The following is a 25475-nucleotide window of genomic DNA, read 5'->3' as shown; positions in this document are numbered from 1 at the left end:
TAGTTTAAGGGTTTTAACCGTATGTCTTCAAATCCACTGCTCTGGTTCATGAGAAATGATTTTGTCAATAGGAAAAAGAGGATGAGGATCTTCTGATAAATAAACACAACCAGCAGGGGGCACTACTGGTCACTTTTCCTTCCCTGTGATCCCTCTATCGCTTTCTCTTCTTTAGCTTTGCCTCCGTCTCTCAGCAGTGCAATCATCTACCTGCCCCCCCCCACCCACCCCCCACCCAAACGCCACACGTACACACAATCATACATACTATAGGTAAAAAAAAAAAGAAAAAAAAATCACCTCTTTCATGATGATAATGTACACAATGTGGTGAAGACCAGTAGAAAAGTATTTTGTTTGTCGTTATGTCAAAGCACAATGTAAGTATTGGTGTAAGTTCATGATTCAATGTATTAAATGGCATCTAAGAAGGGCTGGACAGGCTGACTGGAGAGCTGCAGTCCATTCAGACAGGAGACATGTTGTCAGGTTGGTCTACCTGGGTGATGGTGGGACTGGGTATTAGTGGGATTTGTAGTCTATTGAGACGATGAAAAGATTTGTAGTCCATTAACTGTGGACTGAGCATTTGACCAGAATATCCGCTTGGTGAAGGTGAGGCTGATGGGATTTGCAGTCCAACGTGATGTAAGCTCCGCCTCAGCTGAGCAGCTTCAAAACCAGTCCAGCTCAACGCTGGACTGGTTTTAATCCAAAATGGCTCCCAACAAGGGGCTTCCAAAACCCGGGTGTCTTTTTCTCTGTATGTAAAGGTGAGGAATATTTTGATGAGCACACGATATACTGCCATGCAACGACCACACATGGACACCCTGGGACATGTGCACTGTTCAATACACAGAGGAGACATCTAAAAGACAGCAGCTAAAGGCTGTGATACACAAGTAACATTTGGAAGCAATGGAGGTCGGCAGTATTGCCAATAAGTGAAGGACTTTATTCTGCAACTATCTATTTTTTTAATGTTACCTAATCTTCAGAGCTCAATATTTTCTAAAAAAAAAAAATTAAATAAAATACAAATTCCTCTAAAGTGTTGGTGGGTTTTTTTTGCAAGCAAAGGACTTGCAACAGCTAATAATTTTGCATAATGAGTTTTATTGTGATGTCAGCAATGATTTTGTAAAACTGGCTCATATTATTTTATTGTATTTTGGAATGGAACTCTTCAGTGACAACTGTAGGTATTGAAGGGTTTTGCTCCAACATGTGATACCTCCCTGTTTCTTACATCATGCCTGATAGCATAACATTACATTACACCATTAACTAATTCTGGTAACTGGCTTTAAATCCTTTGTTGACAAAATGCTAAAACTTTTACAGACTGGATTCTCTATGTTTTTAGAGATGTTGAATCATGAATTTCAGGTAATGATTATTAGCTGAGCTTGTTAATAGTTAAAACCCCTTCCTGTTCACTCATAGTAAGTCGCTCTAGATCGGATCGTCAGCTGAAACTGTAAAAGTAAGGCAATGTTGCCTCATTTCATTGCTTCAAAAAGTTACCCATGTAACAACACCTTTAAATTTCAGACCCCCCCCCCCCCCCCCCCCGCCCCCCCCACTTCCTACCCCACAGTAAAACATTATAACAAAGTAACATTTTTCATTTACAGCAACAATAAACCTTTTTTTTAATAAGTGATCTCTCTTTCGATAACAGTTCTTGATTGCCAAATGGGATCTTTTTTCACCCCCCAGGAAAGGGCTGATTCCCTTGGTGATTAAAAACCTCTCATCTCCTTCCTCCTCCGCCCATTCGTCCAGTCTTTCTTCCTTGCGGTTCTCTCTTGTTCTCCCTTTCTCTTTCGGCATTTCTTTTTAACGTTCCTGCAACAAAACACAGTAAAGGTCCTCAAGCACACTCGCCAACTGAGGGGGATTCAAACATGATTAGAAATGAGAGGCACTTCAAATATCCCAGCTGAGCCAGCGCCAGTTAAAAGCACAATGAAAATATAATCACACAGCCACACAAGATTACAGATAAGATTAACCCGGGATCAAGTGTTGCGCTGCAAAAACACCCATCTTTAGATATTTTAGCCCTTATTGGTTGGAGTTTTGTAGGTCAAGGTGCTGCCTGAATGCATATAGTGTCAAAATGCTACATGGATATTTGTAAATGATATGTATAGTCTGTTGTCTGTATGCATGTTGTCAATAGAGTGATGTGTAGTCTACTGTCTATTATTGTGTCTTGAGTTGACTTGCACTTGTACTATGGTCGTTTTCAATACGACCTTGCACCAATGTTACCAAGACAACTTTCTGCACATTTATTCTACTTGAAACGATAAAAATGATCTCACTCTATTGGAGGATTTTTACACAAATTTGAACTCATTTATGATAAATGATTTTTGCACAGATTTTGAGTGTGCGGATGCCTTTTTCAAGTCTATAATTCTCCAGCTCCGGCACCTCAACCAAGCCTTAAACTGGGTGAACGGTGTCTTTTCTTCAGTTTGACTACACACATTTTAACTAAAATAAGAAATATGACTTCATAAAAAGACATACTTGTAAAGATTGACATTTTTTTGTAGTGTACAGGATGCCAGAACTGTTTCTGTTGCACGTAAAGATTTGTGAGTGTGTGTGTGTGTGTGTGTGTGTGTGTGTGTGTGTGTGTGTGTGTGTGTGTACCTGTTAGAGCGGTTCAGGGTAGGCCTGTCTCGGGTCGTAGGTCATGTCGGGGATGTAGGTTTCGTGGAGGTCGGGGTCTAGCGGCAGGGTGTCCAGAGGCAGATCAGCGTAGCCATAGGGCGGGTAAGACCCATCTAACTCTGAGAGAGGGAGAGAGAGAGAGAGAGAGAGAGAGAGAGAGAGAGAGAGAGAGAGAGAGAGAATGGGAGAAATCTTCAAAATGAAATATCCTCTTGGTCTCTCTTTGCGTCCAGCGTGGGTTCTCATCGCTTTCACGCTCTCAACAATTCTTCTTTCTCTCTTCTTAGCTCTTATTTTATTTCTTTTCCCAGCTTTTCTCTCTTAAGATGATCATTCAAGTGTCACATGAATATTATACTGTGACCTCTGACCCTTGGCTAGAGCTGGGCGATATTGACAAAATCAAATATCACAATATTTTAGACCGAATACCTTGATATCTTTTGGGGGATGAGTATTCGTGCTTTCATAAGATATTTACACACAAGAAAATTTTGAAAATCATCATTAGTAATCAGTAATGTGTAATCAGTAGTAAGTAATGTGCCAGTCATTGTTCATTTTACTCAGCCACACCAGGCTGATAAGTTTGTGTATAACTTTAAGGTAACGCAGCCTTTAAGACCAGGAAGAAGCACAATTTAAGTTATTTCACAATATCACGATAACCAAAATCCCACACGATATCTATTGGATGTTGGACGAGAAGGGGGATGGATGGATGGATGGATGGAGGGATGGATGGATGGAGGGATGGATGGATGGATGGATGGATGGAGGGATGGAGGGATGAAAAGTTGGATGGTGTGTTGGAGAGGTGTAGGAGGGTAGAACTGAAGGACAGACAGACAGATACTGAATAAATGAGTTAATTTGGCTCTGACAACTGCGCAATGAAATCACAGCACCTTCAACTGACCTCCATTACAATTACTGACAGCTCTGTGTGTGTGTGTGTGTGTGTGTGTGTGCGTGTGTGTGTGTGTGTGTGTGTGTGTGTGTGTGTGTGAGTGTGTGCGCTTGCTCGGTGCTGCAGTGGATTAGGCATCTCAAAGCGAGAAAAAAATATGACACATGGAGATCACGCCTTTAAATAGGACCAATACACTCCTCAATCACACACACACACACACACGCACACACACACACACACACACACACACACACACACATGTACACTTGGGATGGAGACTAAAGCTATAATTAAAGATGGTGAGATGGAGGGATTTGCTGAAAGTATGCACACAGAGGGAATGAGAGAGAGAGAGAGAAACTGACAGAGAGAGGTAGAGAGAGGGAGGGGAGAAAGAGGGAGAGAGAGAGAGAGAGAGAGGGAGGATGAGAGAGAGAAACTGACAGAGAGAGGTAGAGAGAGGGAGGGTAAAAAGAGAGAGAGAGAGAGAGAGAGAGAGAGAGAGAGAGAGGAAGATGAAGCAATAGAGTTTAGTTGAGCAGTGCCGAACAGAGGCGACATGTCAACTCAGCTGTGTGTGTGTGTGTGTGTGTGTGTGTGTGTGTGTGTGTGTGTGTGTGTGTGGTGTGTGTGGTGTGTGTGTGTGTGTGGTGTGTGTGTGGTGTGTGTGTGGTGTGTGTGTGTGTGTGTGTGTGTGTGTGTGTGGCTTTGATGGATGGCTTGTTAATAGGAATGTAGATGGAAGAGGAAACAGACTATAAAGTCGTCCTGAGTCCAGGGGAGCCTGTTCCCACCTCCTCCATCCCTCCGTCTCCTCTTCTCTTTCCCTCCTCCCTTCTCTCTCTCTCCTCCCTCCTCCCCTCCTCCCTTCTTTCTCTTCCCTCCCTCCTTCCATCTCCATTCATTTTTCTCTCTTCCCTCCTTCTCCCTCTCCTCTTCTCCTTTCATCTCTCCTTTCCTCTCTTTCTCTCCTTCCGTCTCCCCATCGCTCTCCTCTCTTCCTCCTCTTTTCTCTCTCCTCTCCTTCACCTCTCATACCTCTCTTCTCTCTCCCCGCCTCCCTCTCTATGTCTTTCTCTTCTCCCCTTCTATTTTTCTCCTTTCCTTTTTCTTTATCCATTTATTTTCTCTTCTTCCCCTCCTTCCTCCTTCCCCTTCTCTGTCCTCATCCCTCATTCCCTCTCCTCCCCGTCTTCTTCCTCTCTCCTATTCTCTCTCCCCTCCTTCCTTCCCCCCTTCCTTTCTCTCTCCTCGCTCCTCCCTTCCCTCCCTTGTGTCTGTCAAGGCGAGGCGAGCGGCCGCAGAGCAGGAAGTCACAGCGACAACAACGACGGAGGGAAGAAGAAGAAAAGAAAGAAGAGCGAAGCCGAACGAGCGGCAGACAAAAACACGTTCAGAAACACAAAAACACAGTGGAAATCAAATTCACAAACTAGCTGTGCTGCATTTATCCCACAGAGTTCATCAGACAGTTCGTCAAGTCAGGTTTATTTGTGTAGCCCTTAATCACTGTTACCGTCTCGAAGGGCTTCACAACAACAAATGAAAACATCGCCCGACCTTAGACACCTCAACTGAGAAAGAGGAAAAACTCCCGTGAAAACCTCAAGATGAGTGACGGGTGCCGGGGAGGGAACTCGACACTTGAAACACTTCACCGCCTCACGGAAAAAAAACAGCATTTTGCAGCTTTAACCCTCTCTACCTTCATCCATCCCTCCCTCTTCCCTCCAATCCTCAACACTCCCTTCCCAGTTCATCTTGATTTCTCTCCTTCCTCTGTCCATCCATCCATCCATCCATCCATCCATCCATCCATCCATCATTCTTCCCTTTATTCTGTAACACTCCCCTTCCTTTGCTTCGTGACCTCTTCCCCTCTCTCTCTCTCTCTCTCTCTCACCATCCATCCATCTATCCATCCACCACTCTTGCCTCTTCCATAACATTTCCCTCTTTCCCCCCTTTCTTAGCCTCTCTCTCTCTGCTCCACGGGATATCACACACACACACACACACACACACACACACACACACACACACACACATACATATTTGCACACCCACTATGGTGTAGCAGCTTTGAGCCCAAGTCTATTACATCAACAGCAGGGGGTCTACCTGCATGATTGCCTCATATCATGTGTGTGTATGTGTGTGTGTGTGTGTGTGTGTGTGTGTGTGTGTGTGTGTGAACAGTCATGGCGCTGATGTTGCAGGGGTACAAGACAAGAATACTAATATGTTCTCTCAATATGTTTATACTGTAGGTTGAGTGATTGTACTGCATTTTTATTTTACTTTTTTTTTTTATTTTACTTCATTATAACGTCGTCTCATGTTGTTTGCTGTGTCTCAAGTGTGTGTTTCTGCTGTGACAACTGAAATTCCCCCGGAGGCATCTATCTAATGAGCCTGTGCTGCTTGTTTTAGGCCTTCGCCCCCTTCTGTGAAGTTGTGAAAGATGTGATGGAGGAGAAGGGGTGGGGGGGGGTGGGGGCTGTTTGATGTTGGAGGCACCCAGGGGACCAGGAAGGGGGCGTGTCTTTAAAGCCGAGTCTCCACACAGCGGGGTGGATGTTGCAGTAGAAGCGAGACCCAACATGCGCTCACACAAATCTCATAATGGAAAAAGTGAGAATTATCGAGCTAATTACCTCACTTGTAATGTTTGAACTTCCGCTGCAGAACAGAATAGATACAGGTGCGCTTCCTCGCAAAAAGGCGAAGTTGATAAAAAGCAGCACACCAATATTACAATGAAAAAACATGACAAAAAGATGTCACCTCATTTTCACCAATTTATTTTTTGGCCATGGCTGCTAACGTGTTTCGGTATCACAGCTTCATCAGAGTATCAAGGTCAGATCAAGCCACAACCCCTTTTACTTTTTTTTTTTACGCTGTGCAAATTAGTGTAACAAGCCGCACCTGCCGGGGCAGCGCCGTGAATAGGAAGCACCTACAGTGAGTATACAATACACAGAAAAAAAAAGGGAAAAAATACAAAATCAAACTCAATAGGTTACCACAATATGTAAGGTAGATACACATCAATCAGTGCGGCTTGTTACACTAATTTGCACAGCGTATATAAAAGGGCTTGATATGATCTTGATGCTCTGATGAAGGTGTAAATTCATTTTTTTTTAATTTTGAATATATAGAATAGATTTTGAGTTTTATGTTTATGTTCTCAATTAAATAATCTAATGGGCAGCAAACCATAATTCACTGGTGCAACAGACAAATGGATGAGTTTTAGTAGCAGTGTAGTAGTAATAGTAATAGTAATAGTAGTAGAAGAAAACTCACCATCAGCTAGGTAGCTAGGCTCCAAAGGAACTGCAGTATGGGCCTGAAGAGAGAGAGAGAGAGAGAGAGAGAGAGAGAGAGAGAGAGAGAGAGAGAGAGAGAGAGGAATTCATTAATGAATAATCAATGGAAAACAAATAACTGCGGTTGTGTAGATAAACCGTTGCTCATTTTGAAATGTAATTTATTAAATGGAATCTAATTTTGTACACTGCTATGGCAATATTGTTTCTGTTTAAGCAGTCATGCCAATAAAGTATTTGAAACCGGCAGAGATACGGATGTGTGTGTGTGTGTGTGTGTGTGTGTGTGTGTGTGTGTGTGTGTGGACAGGGGCAGAGAGAAAGACAGGTGGGAGGGAAAAGTCTCTTGTGTCTTAAACTAGATATTAGCATTCATATCTGATCTCTCTCTCACACACACTTGTCTGTAGTCTGTAGGGACACTTGTAGTAGGCCAGGGAAAGGCAGCAGGACAGATGGGTGAGACTCTGTGTGTGTGTGTGTGTGTGTGTGTGTGTGTGTGTGTGTGAGAGAGAGAGAGAGAGAGAGAGAGAGAGAGAGAGAGAGAGAGAGAAGAACAAAGAGTGAGCGAGACAAAGCCAGAGGGAGAGAGATTAAAGTGTGTGCAGGTGTGTGTTGAGAAAAAACAGATGTGTGTGCACATGCATGTACAGTATATGTGAAGTGTGTGTGTGTGTGTGTGTGTAAGAGAGAGATAGAGAAAGTGTCTATGCATGCATGTATGTGTGAGCAAGAGAGATGAGTGTGTGTGTATGTAAGAGAAAGAAGAGAGAGAACAGTTTGTGAATCGGTGTTTGCATGCAGGTGTGTGAGAAACACAGATGAGAGTCTGTACTTGCATGTGTGTGTGTGTGTATGTAATATATAAAATTGTGTGCACGTAGTGTGTGTGTGTGTGTGTGTGTGTGTGAGAGAACAGGACCGTCTGCTAGATGTACAGGCGCTGTTCTCTTTAAGCTGTTTTCTTTCTTTTACTCAGCCGAAGCTTCAATAAAACCGCTGTGTTCCCTCACTCTTCCATTTTTGCTCTATTTTTCGAACCTTTATTTATCCTTTATTTATTATTTCTCTTTTCCGTTGACACCCTGCTTCACATTCAGACATTTACACACATTTACACACTTGGGAGCAGACCAGTACAGCCACAGTCTTACACTGCTGGCCGCTGAGAAAGAGAAGAAGGATATACTGATGTTGTGACAATTCCCCATATTTTGACTTACTTGAGTATCACAGTTTCGATTCTAAAATATACTTAATTAAAAAAAAATATATATAAATAAATGGAATGACATGGAATAACACTTAAGTTGTTTATAATGCTATAACTCTACTATTTGTTAGATTTCTTTCCCACCAACAAGCCATTCATAGTCAAATAAAATCAATTAAATATTCTTTTGTAGATGCGGATCTGAAACTACAAAGTGTTTCCCATATTTTGATGACGCACAACTTTATTCGCTGGCAGCAAAACAGCTAGCTTGATATTATTTATTCATTTGTACTTTGTCTTGTTCTCATGCCACATAAGCGCCGCTTGGTACTAAATATGTATAAAAAAGTATTACAGTGTTAAAAATTATTGTAATTTATATAAAATGTAAGAGGATACATTTTTACCGGCCACAATATGAAGACAAAGTTTTGGAGATGGTGTTCGATCCTCAGTGTTAATCCTCCTTGAAGTCTAGATCTCGTTTGAGAGCCAGCAGGGAAACAAATCCTCTCAGAGAACAAGCCTGCGAGCTGTGTTATGTGTTAGCTCACTGCGAGGAGCGATGACGCAAGATGCTAGGTTCACCCGACCTCATGTTTTAACCATCGAGCCCACAGCCAGGAGAAACCACTGGAAAGCATTCAGTGTGCGACTTCAAAGCGATTGGACTTCCTCTGTCAGTGTACAGGCAGCTGAAGAAGTCATGGGCTGAACTCTGGCTGTTTTCAGTTTAGTTTTAGTTTAGTTTCATTTTTGCACAATTTAAAAAACACACAAATGACAAAGACAACAAATAATATACAGTGCAGGGAGAGGCAGAAAACCCAATGGGCTTATTTTGAAGCCTCCACCTAAAAATGTTAAAATGTCACAATGTTATAGAGAAAAACAAAAATAACATACAGAAAATAATATGACTACATAAAAGTGATGGCAAACTAATAATAACAAAATATATATAAGCAACAACAACAATAATAACAATAATAATATCAAAATAAAAGCAAAAAATGTGAGTGTGTGTGTGTGTGCGTGCGTGCGTGCATGTGTGTGTATGTGTGTGTGTGCATGCGTGTGTATGTTTGTGAGGGGGGTATTGGTTTGTACACCTGTATTGACTCCTGAGCAATAGTAATGATACATGTACACTCATAGTGTGTATATGATACACACTATGAGTGAAACCAATAACACATGGATACTTGGACAACAATATAAGGGGAAAAGCAGTTACAAAATAGCAGTTAAAAGGTCAAGTCTTGAACTTTCACTCTTAAATTCAAGTTAAGGTTTCAAATCTGACACGCAGAGAAATGACTGAAAAGCTCTCAGAGAGGATTGTATTATATCAGAGCGTGAGATAGTAAAAGCCATAATCTGTGGCTGCATGTCTTAATAGGATCAGCAATTAGTCAGAAGTCAGCGGATTTTATGTTAAAGTCCCCTGGAGTAAATGTTTGTTTTGAGATATAGAACTGAGAGGAAATTGAAATGATCTCATCCAACGCTACGCTGTACTTCCACACAGTAGCTCAGAGGAATAAACTGTCTCAAGAACTCTTTGAGGTTGTAGTTCACAACCCCGGTCCTAACCTTAAAGTCAAGATGAAATGAAAAATGCCTTTTTAACCCTTTTAGATCACATCCCCGGTCATATTGTGCACCTATTTAACAATATATGCCAAAAAAAAAAAAAAAAATCAATTTCTTTGTATTCTTATATCAAAATTCAATAATGCAATAAGCATGCCCATAACCAATTTCAACCAATAATATCATGACATCCACCCATCAATCAATCTTCAACTTTTAGCGCACAGAGCTAACATTCATTAGCGTTAGCTAGCTAGCAACAGCACAGTACTTTGGTGTGTCTTCGGGTGTTATGACACGCCCACTTTTCAACGTTCAAATCAAATTCCTCCCAACGTTACGTCCCGCCTGTCTTTCCTGTTTCACTCGGAAATACGTCACGATACGGAAGTTAGACGCTCTCGAAATGCCGTTTCATCTCGACTTTAAGTTGTTTTCCTTGAGAGAGCCACTATCCAGAGACGTTGCAGATACACAAAGTCGCCGGGCATCCAGCTCTCAGAAAACAAGCTCAGAAACAATATGACTCAGTGGCTCAAAGTGCTGCGGAAGCTGTCAGGACACATGCTGACTTTCTGGGTTCAAGGGTCAGGCCCACTTTCCACTCTTAGGTTGCCAGGAGCTTTTGAAAGCCAACGTCTCAAGTAAAGATCGAAAAGCTCTGGGGAAAAAAAATCATTCTCTCAAGCAGTATGACCAAGTGGCTCCCGGCTGTCTATGTATTTTGACGTTCTGGGCTCAAGTTTTAGGGACACTTTCCACTCTTAGGTTAGCCGATGTCCCAAGCAAAGCAAAGACAGAAGAACTCTAAGAAAAAACACTCTGTCTCTTGCGGGACGACCCAGCGGCGCAAAGAGCTGCACAGCTACTTTAAAGTTTGAGGTTCTGGGTTGAAGGGTTAGGCCCACTTCCCACTCTGAGGTCGCCAGTGACTCACACCGTTGTACAGCTGCACAAAAACTTAAGAGGTTGTGGGTTCAAGCCCAGAGTAACTTAGCGACATTTGAAGCCAGCGTCCCAAGTAAAGATTCGAAAGCTCCTAGGTAAGAAATGATTCTCTGAACCAGCGCGACCCAGTCGCTCAAAGCGTCGGCGACAGCGACACGAAAGCTCTGAGGTTTACGGGTTCAAGCTCAAGAGTAAGATGAAGAGTTTTTGAAAGCGGAACCCCCAAGAGGAAAGACTGAAAAGCTCTCGGAGAAGAGCGCCGAGAGCGAAGGGGGGCCCGGTCGTCGACACGGACCCCGGGATGTGTTTGAGGGCGTGGGACGGTTCGGTTCAGCTGGAGCGCTAGAAAACCTCCCGGGGACTTTGAGGATAAGGCTTATGAAAGAGAAAAGAAGTTTTACCAACACGGCAAGTTGCGTTGAGGTTTTAGCAATAAAGTTGGAAATGTTTTGCCATTGCGTGATGTGTCCACTGCCTACCAGTAGGGGTAAACATTGTACTCTTGTGTGGAACTTCTCCAAATGTGGTCTGTAATTGGTACCAATGATGAGTCTAATTCTATATAATATGTTTGTCTACGTATTGTTGATCGCTTTACATATAGCGTCTTAGATTTGGCATTTGTCTCTTCACATATTGTCAATTACACTACCAGTCAAAAGTTTGGACACACTGCATTTTTCTTTATTTTTGCTATTTTTCACATTTTAGAATAACAGTAAAGACATCAACGCTATGAAATAACACAAATGGAATTACGCAGTGAACAAAAAAGTGCTAAAAAAAAAATCCAAACTATCTTATATTTTCGATTCTTTAAAGTAGCCGCCCTTTTCTTACTGAGCCAGGGCAGGGTGTGTAAATGTTGGTGTGTTTGGGTTCTTGGGGTTTTGTACCTTTGCTGTTTTTTCTTCTGTTCTTTCTTCTTTTTTTTTTATGTGTATATTGTGAGTGTTCCTTACTGTCTTTTTTTCTTTTCCATGGTAAAAAAAATTCTAAAATGTACACCCACATGCTCATTGTTATGTTGTTTGAAACTGTTTTCAATAAAAATAGTTTGCAAAAAAAAAAAAAAAAAAAAGTAGCCGCCCTTTGCCTTGATGGAAAGACAAAGGCGTTGGAAAGAAATTCATACATAGGATCAACTTTACTGTTTATATTTGTCTAAGAAACTCATTTCAAGCATTTAAGCAGAAGCCTTTAGATCAAAATGGCTTCAAGAGAATGAAAAACACAGAACATTCAGTCAGGTGGGACCAGACTGTTGACTGGTAGTGAATAGTATCTCTGTCTACATATTGTACATGTCTATCTAACTGCATGTCTGTTATGTATTTCTCTGGAACTGCCTGCAGGACCAGAAGTTACATGCTGTGTATTTCTTGTTAAGGACACTGCAGACCGGTTTTAGCGATAACATTTCTCCCCCATCAGGCATCAAACCGACGCTCACACTGTCAGGTTGTGACGGATGAAGCAGCTGCTTGTCCTGCTGAGCTATTCCTCGCGCCTGTTCATCATCTTATTTCTAGAAGTGTCCACAAAACTGACAACAATAACGTGGAAACACTTGAGAGAGCTCGGGTTCAAACCAGCAACCTTAAACACAAGAAGCTGTTTATCCCACTGAGTTACAGCCAAGGAATTGTTACGCTTCATTCATCAGCTTATTTCTATTCAGCAAACTCAGTGTTATCTTTTAAATCCCTTCTCAAAACCCACACGTTTAAGAAGGCCGTTTTATATTCTGTTCTACTTTTATGTCACCATTTTATTCTCCTGTTTTAAGTCTGTTTAGGATCCTTGATTACTCTTTTTTTGTTGCTTTTATACTGTTTTCCCTGTTTTGTTTATTATGTTATATGTGTATATATGTATGTGTATATGTGTATATGTTATATATATTCTAGTATCTTTTTTTTATGTGTATTGTTTTTAGCCTGTGTCTCGTAACTCTTGATGAGTGGTCCTCAACTTTCTTTTTTTTTGGGGTTATTGTGTTTGTTGCTTTGTTTGACTTGTTTGTTGAGGAGTGACACATTAATACAATTATATCTATCTATCTATTATGTTGTTTTTTCCTCTTTTTTTGCCTTTTATTTTTCCATCTTACTGTTGCTGTTTCTCTTTTAGTACTTATTATTGTCTCTGGACTTGCTTTTATTTTGACTGTAAAGCACTTTGCAACTGTGTTTCTAAAAGTGCTATATAAATAAAGCTTATTATGATTATTATTATGATTGTTATTATTATTATATTCAAACTACTGCATCTTTGAGCAACAACCACCCTGCTTGTACCTTACATTAATCAGCTTATAATTGTTTATTGTCCTTCTCTGTAGTATTGTGCAGCTCTCTCTCTCTCTCACACACACACACACACACACACACACACACACACACACACACACACACACACGGCGGGTCTCACCATCTCCCAGGCGGCGGGGTCGTGTTTGAAGAGAGAGTGTGTGAGCTCCACCGAAACTCTCTTCCTGTAGTCCGAACTCTTATCCTCCGAAATGCGGAACAGCACCGCCGCAGCGTAGGTGGCTGCAGGGAGACGGGACATCAGTCACTTACAAGTTAATAAAGTAAGAGAGACGGAGACTCATTTATCCGCATTGTGATTTCTCTCCACTTGAGCACTTTGCACAGTTCACATATCTTATATTTCCTATACACTGTAACCTTTGACCCTGGTTACTGTATGGTTGTACTTGTGGTGTCCTCTGTAATGTTACTGTTGTTTATTGTTTTGTTTTTAACTGTGGCTGCAAACTAAACTCCCCCTGCTGGACAAAACGGATTTATTGACCCGCTTCATTGATCTCAGCTGCTGTTTAGATGGTTTCATTTGCATATGAGAAGATGCTGCCTAATGTCTGCATAAGAACGTCACATTTTGTACTGATGAGTGACTTTTTATTACATATCAAGATATTGAGCTAGTGACTCCCTGTTTGGTCCCATCAACTGACATTTTTTTCATATGATGTGGTGATTCTTTTATGTCTTTATTGTGTTTTTATATTAGGTTTTTTTATTGTGTGTGTGTGTGTGCATGCTCTCATATATTCACTTAAGTACAAGTGTGATCCTATCCTATGCACGTGTGTGTGTGTGTGTGTGTGTGTGTGTGTGTGTGTGTGTGTGTGCACGATCCTACCCTTGGTATATATATACATATATGAATATGTATATACATTTGTATGTGTGTGTGTGTGTGTGTATGTGTGTGTGTAGCCCTATATGTCTGTTAAATACTGTATCATCAATCTGTGATGTTCAATGCATTTCTGTAACGTTGGATTATTATTATTATTATTTTTTTTGGTGAACCCACTTTCCCTCAACCTGCCTCGTCTACTTCTGCTTCAGTTAGTGATTTCCTACATTTCCCAGAATGCCTTTCAACAACCCCCAGAGAAAGGGCGTGAACTTGTTCCATTTGTGGATTTACGTATAGGTGAAGAGAGCGAGAGAGTGAGTTTGAATCGCCATCTTCCTCAAAACCCCACCCTGTCCTGATGCTGCAGTGCATTCTGGTCTCTCTCCTGCTCCTGTGGGTGGAGAAACTGGTCTCTCTCCTCTTCTATGATGGATTTCTCCCTGTATGATTGTTGAACGTCTCTCGGTGCAAAATGGCGGCTCTAGAAAGAAGCCCTCGCTCTTTGATTCTGAGGGACTGACACCAAAACCTGACGTTTACCGCTGATGTTTTACATCCTGAAACATTTTCTCATATCAGACTCCATCGTAGCTGCTGGAGCATCATGTTGTCTGAGTCTATTTTCACACCAATAAACAGCAAAATGGATCCAGGGGTATGAGGTACATCACCAATAGTTGTTTTTTTTAAGTGTTAAATGTTTTAGGGTGGATTTCTCAATAATTGTTTTATGTACAGCATTAAAATGAGAAAACACAGTCAAAGATTAATTCACTAGTTCACCCCATAGCTTGGTATCTTCTCGACTTAATGAAAAGGAAACTAACTTAATGGTGTTTCTCATTACCAGGACTTTCCAAACAGCGAGGAACATATTTCAGTGAGTACGGTAAGTAATAAAACACATTGCATCTGTTTTGTTGTTTTTGTTGTTGATGTGTTTAACCATGGGTAATTACAGTAAGACAATAGCAAATGATTAACATTTATTAACATATATTTATTTTACAGGACTGGCTGTAACAGTGTGTGTGTGTGTGTGTGTGTGAGAGAGAGAGAGAGAGAGAGAGAGAGAGAGAGAGAGAGAGAGAGAGAGGGAGAGAGAAAGACAGAGAGAGAGAGAGAGAGAGAGAAAGAGACAGAGAGAGAGAGTGAGAGAGAGAGACAGAGAGAGAGAGAGAGAGAGAGAGGGAGACAGAGAGAGAGGAGTGAGAGAGAGAGAGAGAGGGAGACAGAGAGAGAGAGAGAGAGAGAGAGAGAGAGAGGGGAGACAGAGAGAGAGAGAGGAGAGAGCGAGAGAGAGACAGAGAGAGAGAGGAGAGAGAGAAAGAGACAGAGAGAGAGAGAGTGAGAGAGAGACAGAGAGAGAGAGAGAGAGTGAGAGTGAGAGAGAGAGAGAGGAGACAGAGAGAGAGAGTGAGAGATGAGAGAGAGAGAGAGAGAGAGGGAGAGAGAGAGAGGGAGACAGAGAGAGAGAGAGAGTGAGGAGAGAGAGAGGGCAGAGAGAGAGGAGAGAGAGAGAGAGAGAAAGAGACAGGGAGAGGAGACAGAGAGAGAGAGAGAGGAGACAGAGAGAGAGAGAGAGAGAGAGAGAGGAGAGAAGAGAGAGTGAGAGAGACAGAGAGAGAGAGAGAGAGAGAGAGAGAGAGTGAGAGAGAGAGAGAGGAGAGACAGAGAGAGAGAGAGGAGAGAGAGAGACAGAGAGAGAGAGAGAGAGAAAGAGACAGAGGAGAGAGAGAGAAGAGAGAGAGGGAGACAGAGAGAGAGAGAGTGAGAGAGAGAGAGAGAGAGGGAGACAGACAGAGAGAGAGAGAGAGAGAGGAGAGAGAGAGAGAGTGAGAGGGAGAGAGAGAGAGAGAGAGAGAGAGGAGTAAGAAGAGAGAGAGAGAGAGAGAGAGAGACGTACCGATTCCCTCGTTGTTAGAGTGCAGCGCTCCATCAGCGGAGCTGAAGCTCCCTCTGCGTCGATGCAGCCTGACTGTTTGTCCAACGCCAGCTCACACAGACGCCCGGCCGACACTCGCTTCACGTTCTCCACATACGAGTACAGCAGCTGGACCACACAACCACACACACACACAACACACACACACACACACACACACACACACACACACACACACAGACACACACACAACCCAAACACATTCCAGATGCTGAATCTCCCTGGAATTTTTTTTTTTATGACGGCTTTGTTTTCTTTACAGATCTTTAATACAGTCTCCACATACAGTCAAGAGGTAACGTGCAGGTTTCACCTGAGCTTTCTGATGCACCCTGGTAAAACCAAGAAGTCTGGACTCTGACTGCGCTGCTGCCGAAGCAACTTAGAAACAAATGTGCTTCTTCTATCACAAAGGTCAAGTCAGACTTTTACCTATCTGTCACCACAGATAATCAAAATGATCCAGAAAATAATGGAAAGATATTAAGTTGTCTGCAAATTGTAAACTCTCCCGAATTGCCTTTACGTGTGTTCAAGGATTCTGCTGCTGTGTATAATAAGATTGAAATGTTGGATTGTTTTAATGAGTGGCTCTGTTTGATTCTGTTTCTTCTGGCTCTCCGGTGCGATCCCACGCTGATGGACCCCCGGGGAACGCTTTGGGGGAGAGCTTCACTCCCCCTGCTGTGCAGGACCCGGGCTTTCTGAAATCGGCAGCCAATGCCATCGCTGATCCTCTAACTTATCTTTCTATCTATCTATCTCTAACTTACCCTTGAATCTAATGCAATGCCAAGGATTTGGAAAACCACTTATGATCTTCTTTTGTTAAAAGAGGGAGATCCTACCGTCTAATACTTATAGGCCTATTTCTGAGATTTAGTGATCTTAGGGAGCAACTCTACTAATTCCTGTACTCAAATAATATTTTATTACACAGTCAATCAGGTATCAGGAAACATCACAGTGCAATAATGGCAGCAATGAAGGAAATAAATTACATTTCCCTAAACAATAATCAACATTGTGTCTTTCCAAAGCTTTTACCACTGATCATGCTTTTCTTAAAAGAGTTTGCTCAGTACAGGACTCCTCAGCTCAAACTGTGGTTTGTAAACTCTTTACTATCTTTGAACTAAATCTGATGGTTTCACTTCAAAGGAGCGCCCCAGGGTTCTGTGCTTGGCCCACTTCTATTTACCATTTATGTAAGTAATCTAGCCCAAAATGTGTCTAATGCTAAGCTTCATCTTTATCCTGATGACACAATCACTTAAGCTGCTAACCTTGTTGAAGCCTTCAAAAGCCCCACAGCTTTGTAACACAGTATGAGCTATCTTATGTCATTTGAAACTTGTTTTGAATGCTGAGAAAAACAAAACTTGATTTATTCAGTTGAATATTTTAAGTATTTTGAATTTTAATGATGACTGCTTTGCCTTCAGGCACATGTTCAGCACCTTGCTTATTTTAGGAACAACTCATGCTTTTACTGTTTTTTCATGCTTGAAAGAAAACTGTGTTGTTTTCAGATAGCTGAAAAAGTTTCTACTATCAAACTCCATTGCAGCTGCACTGGATATATCTTCAGGTGATGTTACATCGCTTGGCCAGTTATATGCGTGAGAAATAAAAATAAACCAAACAACAAAATGGACCCAGAAGTGTAAGGTGCTTTGCCTATAGCTGTTTTACCAGTGTTGAAGAGTTTCAGGGGGGATTTTTACTTTAAGTGAAACGCCTTCCATGGCCTCTCGAACCACCAGATCTAAACATCAATGAACCTTCATGGGGAGTAGATTCCCACCTCCTTCATCCCTCAATGAGTGGATGGGGTGTGTGTGTGTGTGTGTGTGTGTGTGTGTGTGTGTGTGTGTGTGTGTGGTGTGTGTACCTGTACAAACAGCGGGATGGTCTGCATGCTGGCGATTTCTCCTCTGTTGATCGGGTCTCTGGCCAGGATGTGAAGCGCTCCTGTGCAGCCCTCCACTATCTCCTCCATACGAACCCCATCCTGAAAACAGAGTGTGTGTGTGTGTGTGTGTGTGTGTGTGTGTGAGAGAGAGAGAGAGAGAGAGAGAGCTTTAATGGAGTGAATTATTCTTGTAGCTTAACTGATATGGTTTTAATTTAGAGAGAGACATGATAGGTATGCGAATGGGGATACAGGCAACTGTGTGCGTGTGTGTGTGTGTGTGTGTACTTGTATGTGTGTATGTGTGCATACCTGTGGTATACATATGCATATACATGCATACCTGTATGCGTTTTCCTGTCTAACATATGTGTGTTTCCATGCATGTGTCAATATACAGTATATGTGTGTGTATATATGTGTGTGTGTGTGTGTGTGTGTGTGAATGTGTGTGTGTGTGTGTGTGTGTGTGTGTGTGTGAATGGGTGTGTGTGTGTGTGTGTGTTTTCCAGACCTGGTACGTCTGCTGAGCGGAGGAGGCGTGTCTCTGTGTGTCCTGGTGAGCCTTCAGCAGCAGGTTGACCAATCGCGGGATAGCTCCCGCCTCCCTCAGTGGCGCCTGATTGGCCGGGCAGAGCGCCAGGTTCCGGATCAGACCAACCGTCGCCTGAGGAGAGGACAGAGGGGGCGGGACTTAAGAGACCAGCGTACATCAAAGACAACCAATGAACTTTACAGTGGTGTTTCTCAACAGGAGGTCCCGGGCCCAGATGTGGGAAACCTCTACCAGGGTTTCATCCCTACCTGTTGCACACGAAAGGGGCGGAGAAAGCAAAGGAAACGGACGACCAATCAGAATCGAACAAAGGAGCTTCTGTAAAGTCTTCATCTCTGTAATCTGACGTCAGCACAAACTGGAGGCATGAGGGACTAAAACTGACATCTGCATCTTAACAACAAACTCTACTAAAATGGTGCTAGCGGTGACGTCGCCTCCTCATGACTCGTGTCGCTGATTGACATTCTGTGTAGCCAATGAAAACACGAGCGCTGGAGCCTCGCACTCAACCAGGAAGCACTGTCTGTGAGAGAAAGGAGAAGGTATTTCCCAGACCCAAAGCAAGATTTGGGTAAAATGGCGGATGATGAATTTGTAGGGTTGGTGCAATATGGCAGATTTGGGGAAAAAAAATGTTGTTGCTGTGATATTGAGGCACAAACGTGTTTTGCGTATGATATACAGATCTGTTTTCATCCGATCGGTGAAAATAGATGGTCAAGCGCATCTGGGCTTTCTGTGAGACAGTAGCGTCGGTAACACTTTACAATAAGAGTACATTAATTAAGGGTTAGTTAATGCTTAATAAGCATTAACTAACCCTTAATTAACAGTTAACTAATGTGTCTGGTAATCATTTACTAATGGTGTTCATGTATTAATTTATACATTATATATCAAGGTATTAATTTATACATTATTTAAGTCATCTTTATAAACTATTAAATAATGTATAAATTAATACCTTAGTTAACATGAACACCATTAGTAAATTATTATGACACATTAGTTAACTGTTAATTAAGGGTTAGTTAATGCTTATTAAGCATTAACTAACCCTTAATTAATGTGCCCTTATTGTAAAGTGTTACCGTAGCGTCTCTGTATCCAAGGCAACGTATGATGTCATCAAACGTAGGATGTCTCGTTTCTCCATTTCAAGCCCGGTCACCCTCTCGCACTGACGCTGAACACATCATTTGGGTGTCATGTCACCCAAAGTCCAGGGTCCGGACACCGGGATTGTATTTTGCTCTTAATTTTCGATTTGTCACTTCTTGTGGGTGGAGAAGTGTCCGAACCCGGAACCAGAATGTAATTTGGGCAGATCTACGGTGTCTCTACTCATAGGGATAGGACGCTCTCCTCTGTTGCAGCCCTGCTTTGTGTTTTAGGCCGATCAGAGCATCAATCACAGCAGGAATCAGAGGCCACATGGTAAAGTACAACAGTGAGATTTACATGATTCTATAAAGTGAAACCTTGATGAATAACCCGGTCTACTGGACATGTGACAACAGACGTGACAACACACTGACAGGACGACATGAGCGACATCACAAACTGCACCTGACCCAACTTGATCACGCTTAGAGAAATGTGATGAAGGTGTTTACATGTTCTGTGTGGCCTTCACATGTTTTACTGCGATTATTTACTCACATACAGCATAATTGCATAATCAGAGTATGCTGCTGCCTCACTCACATTCTTGTCTTAATGTCTTATAATCGCATTTTGTGTGTGTATGTAAATGTGACGACCGCTTTAATGAAAACAATAAACATAACCATGAAGAAGATGGGAGGACGACAGTGTACAGTGAAGGCGGTCACAAGAGTGTGATTTTCCAGATACCAAAATTCGTTTTTTGGAACTTTCTTTCTCTAATCATCCATCTCTCTGATAATTCCTATTTTCCATGCTTCTCTCTCCCCCATCTTTCCTTTCTCCACTAAGCTCTGTAATGCAGCCTCTCTCTCTCTCTCTCTCTCTCTCTCTCTCTCTGTAAGATTCCTATATAAAGTCACATTGCCCATCCTCCATTCCACGTCATTAAACACCAATACCCAGTTCATTAATATAATCTGCCTGGGTTGACAGGGCTCTGCTATAGAGAGAGAGCGTGTGTGTGCGTGTGTGTGTGTGTGTGTGTGTGTGTGTGTGTGTGTGTGTGTGTGTGCAAGTGAAGGAGACACAAAGAGAGAGAAAGAGCGTGACAGAGTAACGGAGACCCCATTTCACTCTAGTAGGTGACAGAAAGAGAGAGAGAGAGAGAGCAAGAGTGTGTGAAAGTGAATTTTTGAATCATTGTCTATGTGTGTGTGTGAATGCTTTGGTGTGTGTGTGTGTGTGTGTGTGTGTGTGTGTGTGTGTGTGTGTGTGTAGAAGACGGCAGGCAGGGGGAGGGGGGGTAGTGAGCAGAGCAAATCAACTGTAAAAGTTGACATTTTATGAAAAAGTTGAGTTTAATTTGCACATTCGAGTGATAAAATCTGAGTCATGTTGGACTGACAGTGAAGAGGCTTCTAGTATCTTCTGGATCAGCAGCCCTGAAACTGACTAAGAGGGACACACACACACACACACACACACACACACACACACATACACACACACACACACATACATGCACACACATACACACACGCATGAATGCACTCACTTACATACATCTTCAAGCATGCGCATGAACAGAAAGACAGACACACACGCACGCACACACACACAAACACACACATACACACACGCACACACATACACACACGCCACATCTTCCACAACCATGCACATTTACAGATACACATACATTCACATGCCCACAGACACTCAAAGATAGATATGGGCAGATAAGCAAGCACACACACACACACACACACACACACACACACACACAGATCCAGTGAAGTGTTCTGAACCAATTGGAATGAATTCAGGCGAAGAGAGAGCAGATCAGGGCACATGCAGATGCGTGTGTGTGTGTGTGTGTGTGTGTGTGTGTGTGTGTGTGTGTGTGTCTAGGGACTGGGTGGAGGAACTTATCTAAGAGAAAATGACTAGCGCCTGATTCAGCTGCAAAAACATAATGACACTCGACACACATACACACACACACAGACACATATTCACAACCCCATACACTTAATGGTAGATAGATGAACACACACACACACACACACACACACACACACACACACACACACACACACACACACACACACAATGGCACTAACACTGCCAAGGTTAGGGCTTCCACTCCCACTGGGGCCAACCATGCTAAAAGTACGATCATTGTTCTGAGAGACATTCTGGATAAAAGCGTCAAGTCTCTCTTTCTTTAGACAGCGGGAAACCAAACAACCACAGAAGAAGAACAGAAGAGGCTTTCATGTCTCTGAAGCAAAATTACTGAGAAAATAAAGGGATTTATTGGACACATTAGCCGGGTTTCCATCCAAATGTTTTTTATGCAAATTACGGCGTATCGAATTAGAAAGGTTGAATGAAAATAGCTAATTCCGATACAATTTCCTGTTGAATAAATGACTTTCGTCCACCAGCACGGCTTTCCAAAACATGTGCTTTCACTCCCATTTATAAGCCTGTGTTGTGGCTGTACGGCCATTAGTCGGTGCGTTACAGTCTCGCCAAGAGCATTCCTTTGTTTTCGTCTTTGAACAGCATGAAATATGTCCAACGTTAGCTCATTCCAGAGAGAAATTCGCCTTATTCACATGGCGGGCCGGATTTGATTTACACTATGAGGAGGATTGCAAAGCAGATGCACATGCCAGGCTCAACCAGTCTTTGGACAAATCATTTAGGTAACGCTTTATTTTCCTGGTCCGCAATTTCCTCATAATTTCCTAGAAAGGAACTGTTAATTTCTTAGGAAGTTTCCTGGAAAGAACCATGAAATGATTTTCTAATTACAGGGAAAATAGAGAAAGAGTTCAGTGGTAGTTCCTCCAATTTCTTCTGAGACAGAACCATGAAATGATGTAGCAGTTATATAGAAAATTAGAAATTAACTAATTAAGAATTTAACAAATAACTATATTATGTGATTATATGAATAACGACTTCTGATAATTGACCTCTGCCTATTATTTTTCCAATAAATAGTTTATAGTTTTGCAGTTCTGTCTAGGAAACTCTTAGAAATGTTCAGTATCTGATCGACTCTCCAGACTGCTGACAGTTTCTACATCTACTACTATTACTACCAACGACTACATAATTTCATGGTTCATTCCAGGAAACTTCCCAGGAAATTAACAGTTTCTTTCTAAGAAATTATTAGGAAATTGTGGACCTGGAAAATAAAGCGTTACCATAATTTAAAATATCCGCCACCGAAATTGTCCTTTCACAGTGCTGAATGATGAGCAGAGCTGGAGGCCAAAGTACCCAAGAAGAAGAAATCCAAACAACAGCAGCTGGACTGAAGGAACATCCATGATGTGGAAGATTAGACCTTCACTGTAATGTTAGCATTACACTCACAGTTGGTAACATTACATTCATTAACCAGAGGTGTGACCAAGTCAGTCTCTTGAGGCACAAGTCTCAGTCAAGTATCAATTTAATATCTTAAAGAAAACTAAATATCTAGGACTTTTCAATGCAATATGGTTTTAATAGGATAAAAACTTGGTAAGAGCATCATGAGTTTGATTTCTATAATCAGTTTCAACTTCAATAAATTCAATCATTCCATACAAATTCAGAAAACAGAATTTAAATTCAGTCGTCCGCTGGAACAAATCTCATCACTTTCAATCTGAGTCATTTACACAAACACAAGATCTCAAGTCAAGACTTTAGAAACCTTTTCAAGTCATCAAAGTACAAGTCAGAGTCAAGTCCCAAGTCACCAGAACCCAAGTCAAGTCGAGTCTCAAGTCTTCTCTTCATGCATCAAGTCAAGACTCAAGCAATTAAAACTGACTTGAGTCTGATGTGAGTCCAAGTCATGTGACTCGAGTCCCCAGCTCTGTCATTAACTTAATGCATCTACTACAATGTATTAAACGTGAAGAACAACATTAACAAAGATGAGGTAATGTTATGCAGCAGAGACTTGAGAGAGCAGGTTCCACATTTCTGGAGGTGGACAGATATTTTACAGAAAAAAATGCATGACGTCCAAAGTTTTTTCACTCATTATTGACTAAACAAATCCATTTTCTTCACCTAATTTCTTTATCAACAAAATGCAGCTCCACATGGAGCAAGAACAAAAACAATGTTTGCGAATAGAGAGAAAATGCTATTGAATTTTATCATTTACAGTCAAACTTTTTTAATTCAATGCAACATAATTTGCAAAAAAAAAAAAAAAAAAGATACTTGGACAGAATCCCAGGAACTGTCAATCCTCTCTCTCTCTCTCTCTCTCTCTCTCTGTCTCTCTCTCTGTCTCTGTCTTTCTCTTTCTCTCTCTCTCTCTCTCTCTCTGTCTCTGTCTTTCTCTTTCTCTCTCTCTCTCTCTCTCTCTGTCTTTGTCTCTCTCTCTCTCTCTGTCTCTATGTCTCTCTCTCTGTCTTTCTCTTTCTCTCTCTCTCTGTCTCTATGTCTCTCTCTCTGTCTATGTCTTTCTCTCTCTCTCTGTCTCTCTCTCTCTCTCTCTGTCTCTCTCTCTCTATCTCTCTCTCTCCTATCTCTCTCTCTCTCTGTCTATGTCTTTCTCTCTCTGTCTCTCTCTCTCTCTCTCTGTGTCTTTCTCTCTCTATCTCTGTCTCTCTCTCTCTCTCTGTCTCTCTCTCTCTCTCTGTCTATGTCTTTCTCTCTCTCTCTCTCTCTCTCTCTCTCTCTCTCTCTCTCTCTCCAGGGACACAGCGAGCCAGCGGGTGTTGTCACAGCTGAAGTGTTTTCGGGAGTGAAGGATCATGGGAGCTGTGTGTGTGTGTGTGTGTGTGTGTGGATGTATGGGTGTTGTTGTGTGTGTGTGTGTGTGTGTGTGTGTGTGTGTGTACGCTGTGTGTATGGATGCTGTTCTGTGTGTTCTTTCTATATGCGAGTGTGTGATCTTTCTTTGTGTGTGTGTGTGTGTTATTATGCCTCGTGTTTCTGCCTCAGGGTGCAGCAGTGCTATAACAACTAGACACACCTCTCACTCTCTCTCGCTCTCTCTCTCTCTCTCTCTCCCTCTCTCTCTCTCTCTCTGTCATCTCCTCTCTTCCGACTGGCTGACATCGTATCAACGTCGACGCCATTAGTCCGCCTCACCTTTCCTTTCCTTTCCTTTCCTTTCCTCTCTCTTTTCTTTTCTTCTCTCCTCTTCCTCACCTACCAGCATCAAACCTTGTCATCTCAGTCATAAATTATCTCTCTCTCCACCCTTCCTTTTTAAAAAAATCCCTTAATTAAAGTTGTAAAGTTCCTCGTTTTTTTGTTTTCATTTCGTCTCCATCTTTAGTGTTAAGAGATCACCTGTCAATCAAACAGTGTGGGAGGAGCTTGGATTTCCTGTCGATGCAGAGTTTGAGTTTCTATTTTCTCTGTCTGTTCAGCCATGGTGGCTATCGCTGCTCATGCTAACTACCCAGTTCTTCTTCTTCTGTTTATTCCAAACAAACCGGAAACGTAAAAAGGATTTTTCCCAGGAAAGAGCCACCAGACACCGGCTGGTTAGAACAGACAGTGGAACAGTTTTCATTTAATAATTGCTAATTTATTTATATCTACTTTGATGATGCCAAGCTGAGAATGGAATTCAGAAGACAGAAAAGAGAATCCTAAAAGAGTTTTGGATCATGTAAAAAAAAATGTTGGTGTCTGGAATGAGTGAGAAGAGAGAGAGAGAGACACACACACACACACACACACACACACACACCCTCCCCTCACCTTGACCACAGGCCAGTAGTGCGGCTGCCCCAGCAGCTTGACGATGGCCGGGATGCCGTAGTGCAGCCGCACGGCATTCTGGGCCAGCTCGGCGTCCTGGTGGCGGGAGGTGAGGTGGCGCAGGGCGCAGACCGCCGGCTCCGCCACGTCCTCCTTCTCCCCGGCACGCAGCACGGCGTGGATCAACGCCTCCACACCGCCGTACTGGGTCACCAGGGTCTGGGGGCGGGGGGGCGGGGGGGCGGGGGGGGGGGGGGGTAGAATAGAATAGAACAGATTTAAGAGATTAGGATGGAGGAGCACTTGAATGGAGAGGTTGGGATGA

General features: G+C 42.3%; 1 pseudogene across 1 annotated transcript in view; it reads right to left on the bottom strand.

Moving 5' to 3' along the window:
- Positions 1–1649: 1649 nt before the first annotated feature.
- LOC139917403 (junction plakoglobin a-like) overlaps positions 1650–25475 on the bottom strand; it is a 110308-nt pseudogene continuing 86482 nt past the window's right edge. The window contains exons 10-17 of the transcript XR_013504980.1: positions 25151–25369; positions 18254–18406; positions 17719–17838; positions 15786–15932; positions 13139–13260; positions 6923–6965; positions 2674–2813; positions 1650–1854 (exon numbers count right to left, since the gene is read on the bottom strand). The product of XR_013504980.1 is annotated as a junction plakoglobin a-like (transcript). The remainder of the gene's footprint in view (positions 1855–2673; positions 2814–6922; positions 6966–13138; positions 13261–15785; positions 15933–17718; positions 17839–18253; positions 18407–25150; positions 25370–25475) is intronic.

Source organism: Centroberyx gerrardi, chromosome 7, assembly GCF_048128805.1.
Source record: "Centroberyx gerrardi isolate f3 chromosome 7, fCenGer3.hap1.cur.20231027, whole genome shotgun sequence".
Classification (NCBI taxonomy): Eukaryota; Metazoa; Chordata; class Actinopteri; order Beryciformes; family Berycidae; genus Centroberyx; species Centroberyx gerrardi.
The sequence above is the reverse complement of the archived record's forward strand: the minus strand, read 5'-3'. Positions and strand labels throughout refer to the sequence as shown.